This window comes from Anser anser (assembly GCF_964211835.1).
Source record: "Anser anser genome assembly, chromosome: 10".
Taxonomy (NCBI): Eukaryota; Metazoa; Chordata; class Aves; order Anseriformes; family Anatidae; genus Anser; species Anser anser.
The window spans coordinates 19253124-19276865 of record NC_139730.1 but is presented as its reverse complement, the minus strand read 5'-3'; the positions used below and the strand labels follow the sequence as shown (position 1 = coordinate 19276865).

General features: G+C 35.3%; 1 long non-coding RNA gene across 9 annotated transcripts in view; it reads right to left on the bottom strand.

The window, feature by feature from the left end:
* The window catches only part of LOC310904993, a 72750-nt gene extending 52510 nt beyond the window's left edge, over positions 1 to 20240 (bottom strand). For 4 of the 9 annotated variants that reach the window (XR_014588720.1, XR_014588721.1, XR_014588722.1 and 1 more), the window contains exon 1: positions 449 to 532. This is a non-coding gene — a long non-coding RNA (uncharacterized lncRNA). Of the gene's footprint in view, positions 1 to 448; positions 545 to 9837; positions 9926 to 10292; positions 10376 to 11819; positions 12012 to 20184 lie in introns of those variants that run through there. The other 5 variants (XR_014588717.1, XR_014588718.1, XR_014588715.1 and 2 more) reach the window with 5 other exon arrangements.
* Positions 20241 to 23742: the final 3502 nt, after the last annotated feature.

The window sequence follows — 23742 nt, the reverse complement described above, 5'->3', positions numbered from 1 at the left end:
GGGCAGCTACATAAGACTCAGTTTTACTGAAAGCCAGTGCAAGGACTGACCTACAACTCCAAAGAGCCACCCTTCTCAGCCACCCACCCCAGCTGCCACCCCACAACCACACCCCGCCATCTCTAGATCCTTTGTCCAGCAGGTGCTGTCTGGCCAGAGAGGGCTCCCCCCAGCCCTCCTCCCGCTCTCACCCGGTCACCCCTCACCTCACTGCCAGGCTCCCCTCACCTCTATGCACACTCACCTCACCCCACCACCCCCTCAGCACAACTCCCCTCACTTCACCTGAGCACCCTTCACCTCACCGCCCCCTCAGCAGAGCTCCCCTCCCCTCCCCTCAGCACCCTTCACCTCACCACCCCCTCAGCTGGACTCCCCTCACTTCACCTCAGTACCCTTCACCTCACTGCCTCCTCGGCAGGGCTCCCCTCACCCCAGCACTGCTCACCTCACTGCCCCCTCAGCTCACCCCAGCACCCCTCACTAGGACCCCTCTCTCCTCAGTGGGACTCCCCACAACAGCCCCTGACTGCTAGCACTGAGCTCACCCTGATACCTTTCCCCAGCCAATGTGTGCAGGTGTTTCCAGCTATCGTGTGTCCAGCTGGGAACAATAATTAGGCCATCCATGGTCCCTGTTGCAGCTGCACATACCTATCACAACTTCAGGGATAGAAGCCAAAAGAAAAAAGTCCAGATAGCTATGTGCTGGGGGGAGGATTATGATCTTTTGTTTGTTTGTTGTTAACACTCAAAATGTAGCAAGCTTGATAATACTCTACTGCTTTGGTGCAATGTAATTATGCTGCATGAACATCACAAAGACAAACATTTATATTTCTTTAACCTAAAACAATAAATCTTGTTTCCAGTATAAACTGTCTTCTTGTTCTGATTCATATGTTCCCCCATCACAAGAAAACCATCGTTTCTATTTAGCAACATCAGTCCTCCACTCGTTTGTTTCTTTGTTTTGTTTTTAAGTATGGAAAGTAGAGCAAGGAAAGATAACACTATGCAATTGTAAAAGCTTAGTACATGAAAACAAGGAAAGGTGGAAAAGATGGAAAACACTGAAAACAAAAACTCTTAATGATGCAGAAAGGTTTTTGTGAAGAATCTATGTATGCATATTATCAAATAACTGATCTATTCACATAACTTGCAAAATTATGTTGTTTATATTTTAGAATTAGAAAGCACAGTTTTTAAAAACAAAAGCTTTTTTGGCACCTGAAAACTTCCAAGTAAGTTTAAAAAATACTATGGACCATTCAGGCACCTGTAAGGATAGCCACCATATGGAAATAACTGCCTATCACAGATTATTTTTCACCAGAAAATAATCCATTAGTAATTGAAGGCCCATTTGAGGGAGCAACTGAGGAAATGTATAGACTACATGCAAAATGCAAATCATATGACAAGTTTACTAAATCTGCAATCAGGTTTGGGTTCATTTTGAGTTATTGTCACCTGCCATAGAGAAGGCTCATAGCATGCGACATGCCATTTTTTAAAAACAAGACAAATGCACGAAAGAGCAGTCGGTACTTGGAGGAGCCAAAGGGTCTGGATGCACACATTCTTTTTCACACTGGAGGATTGGAGCAAATTCCTCTAAGAATTAATTTCCTTGAAATCCCATCAGCTAACCTTTATGGAGTCATCTTACCCACACCTTGTTTTCCAGCAAAGTCTGGACAGTTCAAAGCAGATAATTTTAATTAGTTTATTTTTCTTTCTGAATTGTAGGGTTTCTTCCCCACCACACGGGCACTGCCCAAATGACCCTGAGGCTCATTGGCAGCGGATGAAAAACACTTAATTCTCACAGGTGCATTTTAGAAATGTAGCAGAAACATTGCCTGTGCGGAAAACTTGTGACATACTCCTTAAGCAACTGTAGTAATTTCTAAGAGGAATATAACAACTCTTATTGAAAGAGAACCCTTAAAACTAAGAACTATTCTCATAAGTGCACTGGATTACTACATAATTCTCCATTTGGTAAGCTGCCTCAAAGAGACTTTTGTTCAAGTTCTCACAGTATCATGTAGCATTTTCAAGATCTCAACATAATTTATACTATTCCTCAAAAGTTGTTGCTTTAAAAAAAGTTTTGGACTGGGTTTTGTTTTGCTTTTTCAGTCTGTCCTCAGAACAACCATCTTCTGGGGGCAAATATTATTTAAGCACATATAATGCTAAAACCGTTGCCAAGAGTAAGATACAAGGTAAATACAAAATAAGGTGCATTTGAGAGGAGAAAAAAAAACAACATTCTGTACAAAATGCAAAGAGAAAAAAAAAACTATAATCATCCCACTCTTTTTTCCAAATTCCCATTCATGGGAATAAATGCCAACCAAACTTGGAGTCCTAAATAGTACCATACTACCTACTTTGGGATTGCTGAAGCGGGGAAGAGAGGAATTGGGTTTTGGTCTGAGGATGGCAGTTATGCTACTTGCTTATTTCATGTCAAATAACACCTGAGAAACACAAAGTCAAATTCTTAAAAAATGCTCAGTTCGCCTGTGACTTTAAATAATGACCTGAATTTTTGGAAAGACTATGAATTCCACAAAGACTTGCTGTATCATCACAAATATTCATTTCGACATTTAAATCTCTGAAGTTACTAGCAAGGAATGATTATGTGGGTATTAAAGTCATAGTAAGTGATTATAAGAATACAAAATGATGCAAAGGACAAAATTATTCTTAAAAACAAGTTCTCACTGACCTCATGAATTCAATTAACAGGAAATAAGTTCATATCATTTTAAACAAGGAGGTATTCTGATCGGGTGCCTGTCCATCTGGTTCCTCAGCATGAAAATATTTGCCAAAGAGCTCAGTTCCCAACAGTCACACTGTCAGGGGAAAATTCCACACATGCTTTGTCAAATAGAAAGATAACAAATTTGGAATGCAATGACTCAAATTCACTTTATTAAGTGCAAATTCAAGGTACAGAAACTTAATGCATTTTACAAGCATAACAGATTTCACGCTATGTGCAGCACTGAAAGAACATTGGTATTTTAAATAGCACACTAAGAAATAAACGAAAAAGAAGAGATATAGACTGACTGCAAAAGGAATTGGTCATGATGAGAGTCCTAACACAGAACTGCATCAGCTTTTCCTCAGATGAAGAATGAAAGTACATTCATGCTGGCTTGCCTATGATGTCAAAAAATTTTATTGGAAAGAAAGTTACTAGGAATAATTGCACCACTCTTCTGGTTACTTCTAGTTGAAATGTTTACAAGTGTATGTGATGAATGGTAACCTGTCACCCCCTCTGTAAAGAAAAAGGGGTTCATACACAGCATTTCTACCACTATATATTACAGTGCTGTAAGGAAACAGAAAATTTGAAGCCAGTCATTACACCTTACAATGGCACAAGCTGCCAAATACTACAGCAACTCTCAGAGAGATCCCGGGAGAAAAGCTGGCTGCCAAGTGGAAAAAATTAGCCCAAAGCAAAAGCCTTTCAACAAAATGTATAAACAAAGGAGTTTATCTCAAATTCATTTTCTTTTTAACAACAGCGAGGAGCATGGATCAGGGAGAAGGCAGAAGGAAAGCTTTACTCTGAAACAGACGAGAAGAAAAGACAAACCTCAGTGATGACTGGATTGTACCTACAGGCTGAGTTTTAGTGGGTATCTCAAAATCGTGTCTTTTAATAGGGAATCAGAAAAATGTAGAAAATCTTACAAATTTGCAAACATTTTCCAGCAGCTCTACTTACTGTGTTCCTCTCTGCACTGTGTACTGGGGCAATCTCAGGACACAGCCATTTTCTTCTACTCTGTTTACAAATATGCCTGACTATATATTGTCCAATAAAGTAGAAATTTAAACTGCACTCTTGAGAGCATAAGCTGTATTTTAATATGATTACTTTAAACAGTACAGTAAAGTCAGTCATTATGCAACAAGCTTTTTAAGCAGTGAACATAACACAGTGAGATATTCAGACAGGTAGCACAGTGCTCCTAAGGTTCCATCACCTAGACATTAATCTACAGGAAAGAGTATGGCCTTATGATAGGACATAATGTAAGAGCATAACTCATACTATTGTCAGAGAACATTCCACTAAGCTGAATTCAAACATATGCCGCACATTTCCAGAGATTTAGGATTAACTGACGCAAGCCTTAATCACTATTTCTAAACCTAAATACATTTAATTATAATGGTATATAACATTTCTGACTCTTTGACTTTAGTTAAGACAAAAGCAGAATATGAACACAATAAAACACCTAGGAAATATCCTTTGTTGGAGTCCTTAAATCTAAATAAAGAACATAGATTTCAGAAACACCTCAAAACAAAATGGAAAAAAAATAATAATTTTCACTATTTCCCCACCTGTTGGTTTTTCATTAGTAATATTTAAGACCAGTATCATTTAAGTATGAATTGCATCAAGACGTGCAAGAAGTAGGGCCTTTACTTTCAGACTTTAAGATCCTAAAAATAAAGGTGTTGTTCCTGACTAGATTTAAGAGATGAGACTGTCTGAAGATTTTTTTTGTGGCAGCACAAGGAACATGTTGGAAAAAGTTTGTAGTACTTCATACACTTTCCAGTTATATATGGATAGCTTCTTTCTGCTTTTTCACAAAGAATTAATAAAAGTCTTTAAAAGATGCATTCAAGACTTGATTCTCGGCCCTTTGTTGTTGTTTCTTTGTCTTCACCAATTATAAGATTTATATTTTACCCTTTGGAAATTACCTTACATAGTTTTGAAGTTTTTTCCTGCTACTATGCTACAGAGATCGATAACAGTGTACTTTTATACTTTTGGTTATGGTAGCAGTATGTGTTAACAATAGCATAGTGGCATGCAGAACTAGTCAGCTAATAAGCTCTTTCTGGCAACAGAAGTGTATCTATATCTTCCTGGCTCTTTACATCCTTCTCCTCATGTAGGTCTTTTTTGACTTTCTATCCTGAGGAGAAGGATGTAAACTCTTAGCAAGAAAAAAAGAAAAAAAAAAAAAAGAACACCAAAAAAAGACAAACCAACAACAAGCAAGAAAGAAATTATTAAGTCTGATCAGGATGTGTGTTTAGTCCAGGGGGACAGTCCACATGTTAGCTGTATAGCAAAATTGTATTGGAAAAAATAGACAGTTCCTTCTGTATCCTTAGCCTTGCATTAAAAATCAATCGATCAATAAGAAAAACATCTTAAAGTAAGCTATTCAATTACTTTAAAGTAATTTAAGGAGAATTAACACTTGATGCAAAATTTAAAAAAAAAATCGTCTTTGGTCCAACCACTTCTGCAGTTCAGTACACTAGCTGTATGTTAGCTAATACATAAAGCTTTTATCTAAAGGAGAAATAATAGGTATACATACATATGGCATATATACACATAAAATGTTGGCAATTAGTGCTAGAGAATTGTAAAGAGCAGATCACTGTAGATGAGGTTCTCTGTGAGTTACAGGACAGTCTCAGTTTTAACCCCTTTATAGCTTATTTCCTTCTCTATGACTGGGCAATTTTCTTAACATCTATGCTTGACTGTCCTTCAGTTTTACTAAGATCAAGATGGAGATCTGCTGTGATGCAATTAGAAATTATTGTTGTACTCAATTTACAATATCAGACATCAGCAGGAGCTTGGTATATGTTTCGTTGTGCCACCCCTTCTCCAGCTCTTGCCGCTTTCTCTCTCAGTACCTTTGTTCTTTTGATTCTCCTCCTTTTTTCTAATTCCAGATAAATACCTTAAAGTCAATTCTGAGCTACGTTCTGTTTTCCTTCTCGCTCTTCAGCTTTATGTTGAATCTTCAATTTGTCTTTGCCTCTCCTGTGTAAAAGGACACTGCAGCCTCAGCCACACAAATCAATTCTAGTTGTAGTTGGTACATTTTTGTTATTGCTTCAGGAGTCACTGAATTTACTCATCTTCAGGAATGCCCAGAGATGCCTCCCTTTGTCCTTATTATGAACTTGGAGATTTTATTTTACTTTTCTCCTTAATGTAAAAAATTTTTAACGCATTTGCGATGTTGCTGATTACTAGAAGAAATATTTCAGCTTCTTAAACAGAGAGGGAGAATGAACAGTACCTAATGGCTGTACTAGCAAAAAAAAAAAAAAAAATCAAAGTACATTTCCAGAAGGAGGCATAACAAACATCATTACGTAGAAGTATGAGGGCAGGCAAGTGCAGCTGGTTCTTCATTGCAAGTCAACCAGCTGTCTCTCATAAGCATATTTAGGTCTTAATCAAAACTCCCTAAACCATCTTGAAACAAGGGTGAAGTCTAAAGACTGGAACTGTGTATTTGGCCTCTATCTTTGTAGATTGGATCAAAACCTCTGCTATGAAAAATCACTGAATTAGGACCTCCCTCAGAGGTAGGGGAAACGATTGCTCTCTAGTATGAATAGGCTAGATCAACCAGCACAGATTTACTAACACTTCTGCAAAGCATCTGTCTGCTTTCATTCAGAAAGATAATCATAGAGAGTTCCAAAAGGACTTTAGCTACTTTTTGCCAAGTATTGTAAGGTGACTTCAGTCAGATCCCACCAGCTTTGACATGTATCCCTGAAGTATGCCAACACATTTGTTTTATGTAAATTGACCTAACCTTCTTTTCCTTGTTAATTTTTAAACTTTTTTTTTTACAAGCTCTGAGACACTGAGCATTTCTGTAGAAAATTATTGAACAAATTTTGCAGAAAACTGTTGGACATTTTAGCCTTCTCTGTACCAGAGTATTTATGCTTCTTCTGTTTAGTAGTGGTAATACATCTCTGTTGTTTCCTCTGTGTTCTAGCCCTGTTACTTATTTTTTGTGCCTCTTGTTAAATAAAATTTCTATCCAATTTTATCCCTACAGGTCTCTTCTATTCATTTGCATTCAGACATAGCTACATGTTCTTTTTCCTCATTCTGTATGATTTCTATTTAATCTTGAAGTCAGTGAAAAGCTTCCAATACAGCCATTATGGTCTGTTTCTATCATTGCTGTTTCACCTCCACATTGTATATAATTACATGCACAAAAGCAAATTTTCAGTCTCCCTTAAAAGCTGCATTCATCACTTGGCTTATCTTCCCAGGAAATCGTACATATCTGTTCCCTGAATTTGTGGAAGTCTGTTTTTCTGAAATGTATCATTCTGCTGTTCCAATATCTCATTTTCCTCAGAAAAGCAAATTCTGTCTTATTTATTTCACCAGGTGCTTTTAACTTAGCTTCTTAGTTTCCCCCTATTAATCCAAAGCTAACCTGAAATGGCTGCTCCATTAGCTTTCTATGGTTTCTGAAACAAATTGCTCAGCACATTTGAGGACTTCCCCCTCAGTTAGACTTCCCCTCTTACTAAAAACTGGGAATGCTATTAGAACCACAGCTTTAACATTTTAGCAGATATTACGATAATAACTATATCTTGTAAATAATAACTGTCAGTTCATTTAATTGTGTAATGTATTCTATATTGTTATATAATGCGACAGAATATAATCATGCATGTTGTGATACTTACATGATTATTATGTAATTGATAATATATCATACTATAGTTAATTTATCACTATTACCACGTTTATGTATGGTACGGTGAATTCATACTGTGGGTTTTTCCCATTATTAAAACCACACAGAAAACAGAATGTACAATATCCTGCTTGGTTAACCCCAAACACAGTAGTATCTCTTCTCACAGTACAAAGACTTTCTTTTCAGTATTCATGTTTTTCCTACTAATGTGACACCTCTACTGCAGCTCATCAAAGAGCTCAGAAAAAGTATATTAGCATATTAGAACACATTATACACACTCAAATTTCCATAAGCTAACTAATTCCTCAGAGAAATAATGAGTATATTTTTTGATTAGGATATTGTGTCAAGACTCTAGGATAAAATCATTCTTCTCTAAAAATGAGTAAATGGTTAATAAACTAAGAATTCATGCTTCACATCAAAAATTATTTTTTGCAGTTTTGGAAAGGATCTAGGTACTGTTCTATATAATCACCTTACTAGTTATTCTTATCGAAAACTTCTGTATTGCCCTGTAGACTTTTTCTATAGTTCTCACTTGCAGGCCATAACCAAAACATCCTGAAATAAATAATAAATAAAATATTTTACTTCCTTCCAGCCGAGGAATTCTAGATTAGTTATTAATGCATTACTTTAGGCTCAATTACTTTGCAGTTTCTTTTTATGGAGCTTCAAATACACCAGCTAGAGATTAACAGAAACCAGAAGGATCTAGTCTATTCAGTATGAGCTCTAATTCCAGCACGCGTTACATAAAAAATGAGATTTTTTTTAAACTTGCACTGAACAGCAATTATCCTAAAAACAAGTGCCTAGTTTTTTAAGAACTACAGCATAGCCCTGCAATCAGTTGCATACACCATCTTGATTTCCTTAAAAGAGAGAATTAAGCCATTAACCTCTATTAACCTGCAAGTATCCTGCAATATGTTTGTTTGTTTTTAAACTTATGGCCAATTCCAAGCAAAACTGACAGAGCAGTGAGTATTTCAAGGACACAACCTTTTTAGAGTTTTATGAGAAGCAGTGACCAAGAGGGACCTAGGCCAGTTGCCCATGGTCAGAAAGGCAAGTAGAGGTGAGTATGGTGAAAAGCAAGTGCAGCCAGCTGGTCACACAGCATGTGCACAGCTCTATATCTGCCACAGCAAATATTCTGTCCCGTGCCCAGTCAGATGTGTAAAGTGACATGGGAGGGAGCTAAAAGCAAAGGGAAGGATACCAGGGACATCTTAGGCAGCTGCATAAAGTTCTGAGGTAATGAGAAGAGAGTCATATCATGTGTTAATAATGTACTAATGGCCCTGTGTTATGCCTGTGGAAAAGAAATCAACAGGGAAAAATAAATAAACAAATAAAGATCCTACTTGTTTTATACTCAGGCAACCCCTTGAAAGTTTGCTAATTTTGTGTAAATATGCATGCATTGCTCTCATCACTGCTAGAGGTAGTGAGATCAGCATTCAAAATAATCCAGCTATTTCTACCAGCAATGACCATTTTCTTGGTGGAAAAAATATCTTGGTGTTTAATATGGGTTACATGTAAATTAACATTAAAAAAAAATAGCCTTCAATGTCATCAAAAACACTGCTTAAGATTAATGCTGATTTGCAGCTTACACCTGTTTAACCATGACTCAACATCTGTCTTGCTTTGCAGGTAGGAGATTAATTTTCTTAAAAACACTTTATTCTCCATTACTTAAAACATTAGAAGTAATCAGTGTTCAAAAATCTGGGGTTTTCCAACCACAGCAGAAATGGAGGAGATGTTTTTGGAATGTTTAAAAATCATTTCCTCCCTCCTCATATACCTAGCTATGTTCATGGATCTAAGAAATAAATGCTAGCATTTATAATAATAAAAAGACATCCTTTCCATTAAAGGAATTACAATACAAACACACAGCAAAATACATCAGACACAAACAGGTTAGTATAGGAAAGCAATGAGCTTTCTCAGCATAGAATTGCTTTCAGCACTATAAAACCCCAAACATTTCAAGCTTTCCCAGAGAGTTTAAAGTAGGATTATGTTACAGATGTTAAATTTGCTGTATCTTTCTTATTGAAAATGGAAAATTTCCTCTGCTGTAAGGGAGGAAAACAGAGGACAGTACTGTGGAATCCAGGTACCACACAGAGTCCTGTAGACATTCCTGTTTTGAGACACTGCCAAATCTGCCCCCCTCCAGTCCCTAGGAAGTTCCTTCCACCCCCTCCAAGGCCAGGCTGGCTTCTCCCTGCTGGAGCCCTCCCACCTGCTGCCACTGCAGTCATCACAGCCTCCTCCCCAGGCAGGCTCAGTTCCACCCAGTCTTCTTACAGAAACATGATACCATTATGAGCCTAAAAATAAATATTAATTAGTTTAAAAAAAAAAAATCAAATAGCTTCCATAAGAGAGAGCAACAGAAAAAGAATAATATCAAAATAAAATGTGAGAAACTCTCTACAAAGTATACTTTATCATGAGTTTTTATTTACTGTCACAAATTACAAATAAATTGTTTTGACTTCATTCGTATAGATGAAAATAAGTCCTTTCAGATTCTATGTTCTATGCCTATGTTCTTTAACCAAATAAATATATATATATGTTTACAAAAGAGAAGATGCATCCTTCTCTCTCATTGCTATATGAGTTGCACAGAACAAAGAATAGTTTTATTTTAAAGTTTTAGTGTTGTTTTAAAGAAAAGATACTTCATCTTACCTTTTAGAGAAAATGTTGCTTTAGTATCTCTTTCTCTCTAGAGAGGAAAACTAATATGAAATTAAAACCGCTTTTCCACCATCCTGAAAGTAATATAAATGGGTACATATGCTGGAATAATTGTAGATGTGCAAGTCTACAGCTACAAAATTTGACTCACCAGACTTCTTGCAATTTCTGTAACAGTTTTACAAAATGATGAACACATTCAGCAAAGTATTAAAATCCTTCTGGGTCAAAGTACTAGTGTAAATGAAGTTAGCAGAATTTTTTTCTCATCTACTGTATTCTGCTCTCAGTTTCACAGAGATTAAAAACACATCTTTTGCCCCTACCATGAGAAATACCACCAACCAAGAGCTGTATCATCTCTCTTGACACCAGTTATAACAGTTTGAGTTGGCTCTTCTTTTTTTTTTTGAATATATATATAATTATCACAGGAGATAACATATTATGCAAATATATAAAATAATTAGTCTTTTTGGAAAGGTTTTCCTGTTCTGTCCGGATTTCTTTGTGCAAGGTCATTCCCTTGTCATTTGGAACCATAGCCATAACATTTTAATAGCACTTGCTGGATCTACCAGTCTCCTGCTAAGCTTTCTTACATAATTTTGACATTTTTTATTCCCCAGATTAAGCCAGATGAAACATCCCAACCAGCCATATCTGTGACCACCAAAAGCAGCTCAATCTTAGCTATTAAAGCCACTGAAATGTTTCAAATATAGAAGCTTACTAAACATGTTTCAGAACTCCAAGTATATCTTTGAAAAAAACTAAGTTACAAGTTAAAATATGTATATATGTATCCTCTTTAGCAGTGATTTTATAAGTAATTTACAGTTCTCTTCCACACTATACAAGTATACGTGGCAGTCTTTTTTCTACATATTCAGCTAATTGAGTTTTAGACTAATAACGCGATAAAATAATTACCCTAATGCATTCTGAAAATTGACTTTAGTATTTGTAGATCATCAAATACTAATAAGTAAGGACAGAGAAAATTGCCAAAATAGCTCACCTGGTGACACCTCAATCAATTAAAAGAAAACCTATCTGGTAGACAATATAAACAATTAAAAGTCTTTTTTTTTTTCCTTTTGAGTTTTTCAACTGTACTTCATGCTACAAGTATTATAAATATCTTCCCATGGAATTACAAAATTCTAGGAGCTGAATTTTCCCTGTTGTCAGTAAACCTGGCTGTGAAGGCAGTATATGCATTACTTAAAAACATCAATTTAATTCTGATTTGGTTTCAGTCTCTCCTTTAACTTTCTGTGAATCAGGAATTCTGAGAAAATTTTGCCTGAGTACACTGAAGTACAGTATTCTGAAAACAAAAGATCCTGGGGCCACGTCAAATTAACTCGACAATGATGCTTATAGGACCGGAGAATCACCAGAGAGTCGCAGGAGGAGGAGGGCTCCTCTCACATGTTTCTCTCAACATAGAAAACAAGTTCCACACAAGCAGAACTCTAGGATGGTAAGGAGTCAGGAACCTCATGGCCCTACCTTAATGCAATTTCACTCCAAATGACAGCAGGATTCAGGATGTAGCCCCCTTGATCCCTTCATTCCCTGAGGACAGGATTCAGTACATTCAGGGTCCACACCTCTGGAGCAAACTTGTCATGAGAAACCCCTGTGTTCTGTGACCTGGAGCTTCCATGACCCATGAATGGGACTGACCCACCAGTCTCAACCACTGGAGGAAATGCCTAACTTTCTTGATCTGTTGGATATTTTATTTTATCAGAACATTTCCTACCAGTTCTTGTTGCCAATTACTTCCCAAGCAATTGACAAATTCAAATAAAAACAACCCCATAACTGCAAACCATTGCAGCACTTCTAGTTAATGCACAGTCTGTCCAAGACGTGACAGCCTGTGCACCATTCATTAGCCTCATCTGGGTACTCACACAAAGGCTATGACAGCTGAGCACCATCTATGAGGCTGCCCCAGGCAGAACATTTGGATACTTTCTTGAACAGAGGGTGTCTGTAATCAGCTTTTTGTCAGAAGTCAGCGGTGTGTCATGCATGGAAATCAACAACAATTTCCTACTGCTGCCCAAGCCCTTATTACATTTATATTTTAAATGAAATAGAGCCTCATCTGAACTGCTGCCTACAACTACGCTCTGCCTTAGCACATCATTTGAGAATCTATCTTTTCCATCTCTTTGGGATGCCATGTAGCATGTAGGGAGACTATACTCTTACATTTAAATGCTTTAGTTATAAAAACAATAAAAACCCACTATTTGCATATTAAAAAAATCATGGAAATCAAATAATAGTTTGAATTTTCAGTTTCCTCTAGTCAGTGGAAAACAAGTTAAAGCTAATCATCCATTTCCAAAGGCAGTCTTCAAGAATTTCAATATATTTAAGAATAGCCTACCAACATCTTTCACTTCCGCTTCTTAGGGTCTGAAAATACAACGGAGTATATCACCCATGAAACAGTCATTCTCCTGGCCATTACACTGAGCTATCAGAATAAAAACGTGTTTTCTATTCCTAGCCTTTCATTTCAGTAGGAATCAATTTACACTGTGCACATAAATCTATTAAGACAGATTGAATCAGAGATAACCTACAAATAAAAGCTTCTAATGTAGTTTTAAATTTTAAAGTACTTCAGAAATATGTATTTATCTTAAGCTGAAAGACGTAATCTTTTTATTTGTCTCTGTTAACCTGTCCTGTGAAAATACACTGGAATTTTTGTAATTCTCGGGTCTGCGAAGGTTTCTAACTAATCCACTTCAATAGAAGTAGAAAAGAAGTTTTACCTCAAATTATATTCTTAGAAACAACTTCAGCCTTTCTTCCACAGGTTAAGTTTCAGAGACCTGAACATTGACCCAAGAGACAATGAGCAATATGATGATTATGCTGTAATCCACACAGCTGAGAGACTCTTCACAAGACACTGCAAAGACTATTTTTGGTCAAACATTTAGAAATAATCAGGGATCAGACATCAGCACAAACATATTTCTAACAGTTGACTGGAAACTATAGACAAACAGAATACTCACCTGAATTGTGTGTCCCATACATCTGGACACTATCATGTTTACACATTAAAAAAAAAAGTTTGAAAAGAAAAAAAGACATTAACTGAAAGTCTCCCTATACATTGCATTCACTTTACATTCTTCATATGCATACTTAGACATGAAATCCAGAGTTGTATGTACAAGAAAATATTCCATTTACTGATTTTGGGTCTTATCTGCAGTATCAACATCCATCACCAGGAAGTTTTACATCTGCATCATAAATATGTTCTGAATTCATATCAAAGATAGTACAGATTTCACATCTGCATCATAAGTATGTTCTGAATTCACTCAGAGACACTACAAATAAATATCATTATTTTTGCTGTATGCTACATATTCCTAGTATTGAATACATCTATAGGTCATTTATTTGCAATTAGGAAAAATTAAAAATTATTTCTTTTACATGTGAAGACATATAAGAGGCACAGAAAGGCTCTGTCCAAAACAAAGTAACAAACCTGACTTCAGTTCTTGTATTTTCTTTTATTTTTGATATCATATCATTAATAACACAGCTCCAGGCTTGGATACAAATAGTGATATTGGCATTGGACAAGGTAGAAGCTGGCTGAAAATAAATTACTATTGTGTACAGAGAGGCAGACGCACATTGATTTTATTCTATATATTGGTTGCCACATATGTTCCAGCATAATATTTTCTATATGTAAATATACTAATGCTGAAGGGCCTTAGTAAAAGCTGAAATCAAGCAGTAAATACTCTATACATTTTAGCCAAAATGATAATGATCATCAACACTTAGGATACATAGTAAGGTAGAAGACAAAGTTTAAATCTTCTGAGGAAATTAACCGAGATACACGCAGTAGGCTTTAGATAAGGAAACATTCAGGTGGGGACACTATAAGAGTTTTATTGTTTTTTTGTGTGTTTTTTTGTTTGTTTGTTTTATAATAGTGAGGCTTCTTAGCAATGAGATCAAAGCACCACCACTACTTTTTGAACACTGCCACATTGGTTACTTCTCACTAGAATGTATTAAAAGTGTCTGATAAGGAGCAACTTTGCTCGAGAGGAAGATAAGAATTTTCCAGATTGAATCTGTACTTGTAATGATGGGCATGATCTTGTTTCAATGGTGAAGACTAGAATTACAGAAAATTTCCATTACATTATCTGTATCTACATTATATAGGTGGATCAGCTGGGAAGCAAAATAATAATCTTGTTTCATGAAATGCTGAGTTATGTATGTACTATACCAAGGCAGAGGATTAAACCACCAGACATGGCTCCAGTGCTTTTTTAATATTAAACATCATTTCTCAGTTTTTGACTTCAATAGAGCAGTTATACATATTTGCATAATTTTAAGCGCGATCTGCTTATTGTAACATGATACCTTTATACCTAACCTCCACAGCTGGGATGAGAAATCAGAGCCAAAGAACCAACACTTATACTTAAAGGTTGGAATAGTCATTCTAAAATATTATACTTTATTATAAAACTCTGTATAAAATGTATTCCAGAATAAACAAACAAACAAAAAAAATATATATATATATCAGAACAACACATCACTACTTTTCACTAAATCTTGCTGCAATCCCTTTCAAGATCAGTATTTTTTTGTTCTAACTTCCTTTGCAAAATTGTTAATCAGAGTTTTATTAAGTATGGCATAACTCAAGAGTTTTTAAAGATACTTTCCAGATGTACTGTTATATTTCAAAGAGTCAGAATTAATCATAGAATATTTCTTCCTTTCACATTAGTTTCTTTAAAGTGGGGAATTTTATTGAAAAGTACCATAACATAATTAGGGATATACCTTATACTTGATCCCCATTCGATTGATGAAGAAAATTATAAACCTTTTATGAGAGTTCACAATATCAATGAAGGGCTTCATGTTCTTCACTATTATTTTGCATCAAAAAATTACGAAGCATTTTTACGAAGCGAACATGAACTGGCTTTGTATCATTCCATGACACATATTGTAGAACTATAGATACAATTTCTTCTCATTTACAGAATTTGAATAAAAGCTTAAAGTCCCTTTATCAACAACAACAAAAAAAATGTATTTTCATATCTCCTCTTGTTTTTCAAAATTACAAAAAACACTCTGCATTTTAGGAACTGCTAAATATTTCAGACAACTCCCAGAAAAGTCTGAAAATCCTTCCCAAATGCTGAAACATCCAATAAATTAGATTATATTGAATCTCAGTGTCCTAAAGTAGATTACATTAAATCTCAGTGTCCTATATATTGCAAAACAGATTGTAAAATGATTACAGAGCAGCTGGCATACTCTTAAATGAATGGTTTCCAGGAGAAAACTATCTAGTCTTTTCAGTCATTAATACTGTAAAATTAGTTAAAAGGAGACTTTTTATAAGTGCTTTAAATGTTTGAGTCTGCATTCTTTTTCGTATGTAAGGTTAAGGTTAAAACTGAAGAAGAAGAATATATTTCCTCTAAAATCATTCAGTCTAAAGAGTAACAACTTAAAAGAATGAAAAACAATAACGCATGTTCTGATGTGCAGAGCTCCGGTGGTCAAGACAACATGCTGGCATGATCAACAGTTACAATGGTAATCAGTATTAACATTACCTTTTCATTACTTTATTAACATTAAAGCAATACTTGAGTTAGAAAATGAGCAGATTTACCTTTCGAACTGAGCATTTACATTTTGGAGAAAGAATCTTCCCTTCTCCATGCCTAAACCAGGTCAAAAACTTTCACCTCAAGCAGGAGTACAACTTTCTGTCTCCTAACCATGGATTCCCAACCATCACTCTACAGAAAAGAGTACTTCTGGTCTAATATGAAGTCTGACCAGCATACAAATTTTTGATACTGGACAGTATTGCCCTAAAATTCTTGTGGGAACTGTTAACCATAGAACCCTTCTCATTTAAGGAAATAATAGGTTATGCTCATTGATTAACAAGTTCTGTGCTCTGTATTTACTGCAGATGCACTACTCTCCAGACTAGTGTTCTCAAAGCAGTAAATCATCAGTTCCCAAGATAAACTTTGGGATCTGACTGTATGGAAAACCCAGCTCGTGCTTATCCTGGGCTTGATCTTACACAAGTTGAGCACCTAAGGTAGAGGAAGGCACTGAGCACCCCAGAGCAGCAGACTGAAACACCATTACCAAGTCTAAACATTGAGCTTAGGGAAATACATGAGAAAGAAAGCTAAAACCAACCAGTACTAACCTAATTTCTGCTACAGACTGTAGAAGATATACAGCCACTACCTGAAATATTGAAAAAATAAGTAGGAGGTTTTACCTTTTGAGGAAAATAATGAAGGAAAATTCTGTGCCATTGAATGTAGCTACAAGAGCATAAGAACACAGATGACATTTTATAGCTTGAAGAACCTCCCTATGTTACTTATGCCTTACAATGTAATGGATATCAGTAACACTACGTTCTAAAAATTTAGATTACTTAGTCTATAGTCAAAATGAGAATGAAAAAAAATAATTAGAAAAGCTAAGTATGTTGGATTACCAATGACAAAATATTGTTCTGCAAGATAAAAATCTTCTGCCTTTTTTTACTTTATTATCAAACAGGTAAATATGAAGCTTTTCAATTTTCTATTATGGCCAGGACTTTTGCGAAGATTCAAGCATCCAATTAACTACTTACTATGAAGCCAAATTCACAACATACAACATATCCTGATGTTGCTTTTTATTATTTTTTTTCCTGATCTAGGTCTAGATATTATATACTTAAGAAATTTTTAAAAAAATAATAATTAATTAATTTTTAAAAAAATCTATGTTACTACTTCCAAATCTAGAAACTTAAAATTAGATGTATCAGGTTATAAAAATAAAATTGGTGGGTAGATTACCATCATAATACTTACTGATTTCATACAGCATGGCACAACCTTTTACCTCTTACATTTTAATGTAGTTATCATGGAAAGCTACCATGTTACACAGGAAAGTCCCAGACATGGCTCTAAATCAAAAATAGTTTTCAGCATCCTTTCACATTATAGTAATTTATCCTTCATTTAACAAATAAAATTTTATAACATAAAATTAACATGTTTTCTGACATAATGTGTCTTGCATTACTGTGCGATTTATGTGTTTGCACTTGTATGTGCTTATACATCTCTTGTTTAATGAAACAAATAGCACCATTACCTGTGTGATTTGAATGCAGAAGTAGCACACCAGATCTGTAGTAAAAACTAGTACGTGAGACAACTGGTCAATAGTTAGTCAAATTAAATATTTTTACTCAATTAGAAACTGTGAACCAGACAATAGTTCATGGGAATGGAGAACTCTAGACAAAAGCAGTTCTAGAGATGTAAAGGGCTACAGAAGCTAGAACAGGAATAGAAATGTTTTTTATTGTATTTTGGGATGGCATCAGGAAATGAACATTTCAGGATCTCAGACAAGTAGCTCAGCCACTGTTAATCACAGTTTGGTACTAGGCGAGATAGACACATGATTAATTCTTCCAGCATTTAGTCATCAAGTGAGACTTTGTAACTCGTCCATTGCTTTGGCCGTAAGCTTGTGTCTCAAATTCCTTGTTCTTTGGTAGCTACTTACCGTGTTTTGAGAAGAGTTATTTTAAAAGCTAATACCAACCAAATTTTAAACCTGGACCTAAACAAAACAGAGTATCACCCAAAAATATAGAAAGGAGTAAGTTAATTGAAATTCATGTGTTAGTTCCTTGCAACCAGTTTGGAATACAGCTGTTCAAAACTGTCCAAATTGTAGCCAGGTAGGCAATATTTTGGCAGGCATTTTTTGCCTAATGCTGCAAAAATTTAACCCTTCAAATATATATATATTTTTTAACTGGATAACTGAAAATAAAAGTCTTCAATTTTTCACTTAATACAAAAACTAGTTTGAAAGGTTCTGTAGCCATTCCGGGAAATTCCAGCTCATCTGAAACTCAGACTAGTTCCACCTGGGTTCCTCAGTAAAATGCTTGAGTTTTAGACACTCATTTTTGAAAATGCTGGCAAAGTTCATAAAAGACAAAATGTACCTGTGGTACAGAAATCAATCTTAAGCCTATCAGGCAATTTAGAGGCCTGCAGAGAGAAGTAACAATCTCAGACATTTTTCAGACAGATTGAAAAATGTTTGGGAACAGAGGAGATAAAGAGGATTGCTTCTAAAATAAGGTAAATCCTAAAGAACATTCATGTAGAATTTATAGGATTGGGAGCAACTTCTATTTTCTCAGGAAATTCTTACATCCTAACAATTATAGCTCAGATGCCATATGGCATGTCTGCTACTAAAATTTGATGTCCAGATTAATTTGTAACTGCTCATTATTTATTAGATATAATTACAGAGAATATATTTAAAACTATTTATACCTGATCACTTGTATACATAAATGCTGGTGGGAGAGATGGTATTTCAAGTGTCTAAGTACTAGGAACTGTTAATATTAAATAAAGTAAGAAATATGGTTTTAAACCTTTCAGGTGTCAGTAACTCTAGTGTCATCTTGATAGGTGGTTGGCCTCAGAAAGTGACATCAGACTGTGTCCTTGACTAAAGTCATGCCACCGCCTTGAACTCTGTGGTTCAACTGACACATGTGAACGTAGAATTTGGCCCTAAGTGTGTTTTCTACTTTGTTGTTGTTGTTGTTGTTGTTTTTAAAAGGACAAGCCTCTGAAAGCATTGGTGCAAAACCAGAAATTAAATAAAATTATTTAGATGAGGTAAATTAGGTACTCTTTGTAGCTTTCAAAGTTTGAATCAAAGGCTATTTTCAAACGCATCTGTGTTGTAAACCCCAAGTAGCATATCTAATCTAGTGCTACTTCTATTAGAGCAAAAAATTTTATACAAAAGGGACATAATAAATCTAGGGATGTCTTATCAGAAACTCTCCTGAATATGAAAAAGAGCCTCAGCACACACCTTACTTTTCTTTTTCTATTTTTTTTTTTAATATTAGTTTTTCCAAGAAAACACAAATGAAGAATATTATACTTAAAGGCCATGATTATACTTGAAACCCACAACCTCTACAGAAATTCTGAAACTACAATAAAAGACATCTGGTGTGGTAAACACAATATTTTAATATTAAAATATTAAAAATAGTCAGATTTTTACACGTAACTTTACCAGTCCATCACAGATACTTGGTGTTTCAATCTGAGAGTGGCTTTAACTTCATCAAAATTTCTATTCTAATCAATATAAATACTTTTTACTGTAAAAGTGTGTTTACATTAGAGCTCAACAAATCATGAATAAGTTTTTCGGCTAGTTAAGATTCTCTCTGCAAGAATACAGCAAATTCATCAATTCTTTTTAGCTTAAAGTAAAGTATTCAAATACTTTCAGAGAATTGATTGCAAATATTGTGAATACAATTTGTTGTTCTTGAGTGGGGAAAAAATAATTATCAAGGGACTTTGTAACACAAATATTTAAAGATATCCACTGATGACATTCATATGTTTAAAAAGCTCATTTGCCCGGGCACCCATCTGTTAAAGTATCAGGTTTATTTAAATAGTATTTTTGATTAAGTTTGCTATTGTGCTACCAAATACAACTGTACAAACATCTGCAGAGCAAGCACAAAAGAAACATTAGCAAGGCCTAAGGAAAGTTGCATCTAAATTACAGAATGTACAGCTTCTTTCAGGTTTAGTATTCTTGCCTCATTCACCTGGATTTAGCTGCGTGAGCAAGTGTGTGTGTATTTATCTGTGTGTAATAAAACAAGCAGCTATTTCTTGAATAAGTTAAGTAAGAGCACACTAATACATACTTACAGATCTTCAGAGGGCTTGTGGTGAAAAGTTCATATTTATTGGAGCTTTAAACATCAGTTGAAACAGATTGTTTTCACTTATGCTTCAATGCTTTTTCTACCCTGTAGGAGACAAAAAACAGGTGGAACCAATTGTTGGCTTTCATAGCTTTTAATAGCTTTAAAAAAATGGGGGGGGGAATCTTGAGAGCCCTGACTTGACAAAAGAATCTAAATTACTGTAACTATACAGGGCCGTAACACACACTTCTGTTCTAGCTTTATTGCATCCTGATTTTTAATTGCTACTTTATTACTTAACTTGAAAATGCTAATATCTAGGGGTAGAAGGGAAGTGTTAAATGGAAAACAGGAGGAAGTGCAATGGAAAAAAAAGTATTCAATGAGAAATACAATTAGTAACTTCCTTGAATTTTGCACAAACACTGTATTAAAATTGCAATTTATTCCTGTTACATCAGCTGATTTAGCATGATCCCTCTGGAGCAAATATACTCAATCAGGATCTGTCAATGCAGTTTTTTACCAATGGTCATTTTATATCATTCACGCTAATTTCAGGTTCACACATGTACCTTAGCCCCATGAAATTCCAACATGTAAAATTCACAAATGGTAATATAATAACAGAAAAGAGACAATCTCCTTGTTTAGTTAACCATCACACCTCCAAGCCTTGTAGAAACTGTTGAAAACGTAGCACATACTGCATCTAAGTGTCAATTTTCTCCAAAACTAGAAGACCAAAATCCATGTCAAGACTAAGAAAAAGGTTGCAGAACCGTGACGGACATTGTTTTCTGAATGTTGCTGTATCATTTCCTAGATCACATTAAACCACTAAAACTGTTGACAAAATACGACTAATAGACTCCAGCTCAACATTCTTGTGGGCAGCAGCAAGTTTAGATAGTTACTGAGTCAGAAGCTTTTGTGATATTTCAAGGAAGCCAAACAGTTTTTATGTCTGATCATTTTTTTGCACCTATCAGATGAAGATAGCTAGGGTTTCTCATACATTTTGTAATCATTTCATGAAGATGCAACCAACATCTCTTGACCATGGCATAAAAAATAAAATGTTGTTTTATCACATTCCTTGCCAGCGGCAATTCCATGACTCCAGAGAATGTCTAAGATAATTCACGTGAAGGTATGTACAGTCGTGCAAAACCATAATGTTGGCTTGCATTTCTTCCATGTCAGCATCTGGAGTTTTGTGTTAATTTGCAAATAAAAACAGAGAGAACCAAAAATAAATACTGGTCCTCCTGGTATCAGATATGCAAAAGGGAATGTTTCTAATGGTTCCAAATATTCCACTATAAAATAAAATACTGTTAAAAATGTAAAAACAGATCAACTACACAAAATTTTAACACAATGCTAAGTAAATACAAATGAAATTAAATAATGCACTTTGAAGCAAACAATATCCTGACTATACGTAGAAAACAAAGACAGGAAGAATAGCTTAATCAAATTGATAATGTATCAGTCAGCACTAGCAAAACATGTGAATACTCACATGCTAACACCTTTGCTAATGGCAGAGCTGTTAAAATACAATGAAGAACAGTCTATCTAACCAGCTCTTTACTGTTGTAAAAGGGTTTTTGCAAGTCAGCTAAGCAGAGAATATCTTCATTTGAATTTTCTGCACAGGATTTCAGATATACGGACAGAAAGCTTTGCAGGGTCCTGCCATAGCAGCAGCTTCACTGCTGAGTCTATAGCTTCTCTCCATTTCCTTTTCTCTTGAAGTGCTGTCCATTGCTTCACCTGCTTTCATGCACAGCTCTGGTTTTACCAACAGTTAACATTCAGAGATTCTTCCTTTAGTGTTTTTCTTTCCTTGGCTTACCCAGTTCTTGCTCTGTGTAGATAGCCAGCTGAAAAGGTTGCCAGCTTCTCTGTTGGAATCACATGATCTCTGAGCAAACGTGGTACATCAATACCTTTTCAGTAATAATTTTCACTATGCACAACTGCAGATGCAATAAGGAACATAACGCAACTGTACAAATACATGGGAGGGGCATTGAAATAAATGAAAATGACAGTGCAATGCATCTCTAGTGACCAATATTACCAAGAAAAATGCACTTATTTGAACACCTTCTGCTCATAAAAGAGAACTGTGATTGGTTAGGGTTGTCCAAACTTTGGTTTTCTCCAAATTTTCAAATTTTACCACATGCTGGTTGGGATAAATATTTTCTAAATAAGATGCAGAAAAGAATAGCCCCTGGGAAGTGTAAGAATTCTGACATCTTTTGTACCTGTGTGGCTATCAAACTGAATACGACTCTACAATTAACCTTCCATTTAGACCAGAATATACTTTCTGTTAAAAACAAACAAACAAAATTCTCACATTCAGAATAAAATTTTAGATACAATAACAGTTGATCAAAGTAACCACTGCTATGTGGAAGTAAAATCCACACATATTTTGAGATACCCAAACAGAGATTTCTGGAAGCAGCAATGTTATAAATGACAGTGCTCACGAAATTACACTGTTTCCCATTTAAAGTTTTTTTGTCATGGTATATCTTTCAGGAGGACATTTTAAATTTGTCAAGCTTTGGCTTTGACAAAAATATTCAAATAATAAACCAAGCATTTTGTCACTGTCTGCAGCTTCAAAGCCCTTCCATCTCAGACAGGTGAGCTGCCCTGAAATACAATCTCTCTATGCCACTCTGATGGATTTTCATCAGATTTTATCTCCAAGAGCTTCTTTGTGGTTTCCAAGCAAGTTTCAATTTCATTTCTCATCTTGACAGACTATGGAAACAACATTTCTTGGTAGCTTTTTTTGGTGGTGGTGGTAATTTTTTTGGTTGGTTGGTTTTATTTGTTTGGTATCAGGAGGAAAAAGCTCACAGTGCTTGTCCTGCCAATCAGCCGTTCTTCCATTTTTTTCTAAATAAATATACAGCAGTTCTCAAATATTAACTTGTAATACAAGTGAACATACTCTCAATTTGAAAGCCTCCTCAAAATATTTATGCTACAGCTATTCATACCATCAGTGAAGCCATTTTGTAATAGGAGACTGAATTCACATCTTGTTTACTGAAAAGCACCAGTACTGCACACAGAGGAACAGAAAAGAGACAAGCACATATGAAATAAAAAGGCTTTAAAGGAAACAGAGTAAATCTACATCCAAAAGGGATTTAGGCACATCTACATCTTGACATACACAATGGTTGCTGACAGGTTACTTTCTATCCAGCTAAAAATAATCTCTTCCACTTTTAAACCTGGTCCTAGCCCACTAGCTAGTAGCTAGTGGCTGTAGTCAGATTCATTCATTAACCACTTTCTGGTGCATACAGGGTTTGTATCAAATAGCAATGATGCTTAATACTTTAGAAAAGCACTGCTTTTTAGCTGATGTTGTCTTTTCTAAGTGGTTTAAGGTACTTCGCTATAACCAGTATTGTCCCTGAAATTATAGGTTATATACTCTACTCAGAAAATATGTTTTTCCTATTATTAACCTTAATCTCAGAAAACAAAATGTTAAATAATTGTCATTTT